This window comes from Atta cephalotes, assembly GCF_000143395.1.
Source record: "Atta cephalotes unplaced genomic scaffold scaffold00036, whole genome shotgun sequence".
Lineage (NCBI taxonomy): Eukaryota > Metazoa > Arthropoda > Insecta > Hymenoptera > Formicidae > Atta > Atta cephalotes.
Window position 1 is genome coordinate 892,058 of NW_012130100.1, and position 1,312 is coordinate 893,369.

Consider the following 1,312-nt stretch of genomic DNA (forward strand, 5'->3'; position numbering starts at 1 on the left):
TTGTACACCTAATATATATATATATATATATATATATATATATATACATACACATATGTTGTTTTTATGCGGGGAGATGTGTGGATTAACCGGAAGGAATGGCAAGCCGATTTATTGTTAGCTGCTTGATGTACGAGATGGATGTAGGTTGAAGTGAACGAGAAAGCCCGCTATCCAGAAAAGCGCTAGGAGGGCAGTCACAGTGGCCAGCGACTGGGTGATCCCAATAATGATTGTTGCCCACAATTTTTTTATGCACTTGTAAAAATACACGAACTGGTGTGAACTTTCCGGGATTCAACGCGGCTGACTGAGGTAGTCTGTTTTTCGTAAATTGAGATAGCCTGATTTCGTATTGAAACTCTGTGCTTTCGCGGGACCTCTATTTATACCTCGAAAAAAGGTGCCCTCTATATATAGTGCCCTCTAGGATGCAATAATTAGTTGCAATGTCACGCGAGATTTACGATTTTTATAGTATCTTATCGTTGTTAATCTAAAGTGCGTTAGAGGGATTTCGAGAAGAAAAGAAATGATTTACGTTTTTCTTTAAAGAGGCAAGATTGCTCCAGACGGATGACGAATTCTGTTATCCTCGCGGAAAATATTGCTAGTAAACAGACGTGCATAATTAGTTTTGCGTGTAGGGCAACCATTGTACGTTGCGAGTCTAATCTTAGATAACGCTACCGTGGAAAGTTATTCCATGCGTTTTATGATTTCTTAGACGCGGCGCCTGTTTTCTTAAAAAATTGGTCAGTCTGGGACGACAAAGCTTGGATTTTTACTATCGCGTGATTTCGGCTTACAGTCTTTTGCAATCTTATCACTTTTCGGGCCTGCATTAAAGTTATTCCTTTCGGGTTGATTGACGAATTTTCGCGCTTGCCCGATCCCTCTTTTCAGTTCTGTCAGATCGTTATCAGAGAACTCCACTCGAGTCTCATAGACGCCAATTATAGTCGCGATGTGATCTTTCGAAAGAAAAAAATCGTTGCGTCTGTAGGACATAACAGAATAGACTTATATAGAAGCTCTTTTGTATGAAAATATTCTAAACGAGACTGTTACAAGCGTTTCATTTTTCGAAATATATTATGACATTCCGAGAATTACAAAAAACTTGAAAGGCGGTATAGCATTATTGCAGAATGATATGTTCATCCGGATATCCGGAATTTTTGGTGCCCATACTGTGCGAAACAATTATGTACGATATGTTATTATTGAAAAGATTCTTAATCGTTTGATTGATATGGAAACAATTTGTAAAACAAGCAATCCAACATTTTCAATCGTTTTTTTCGCGTTA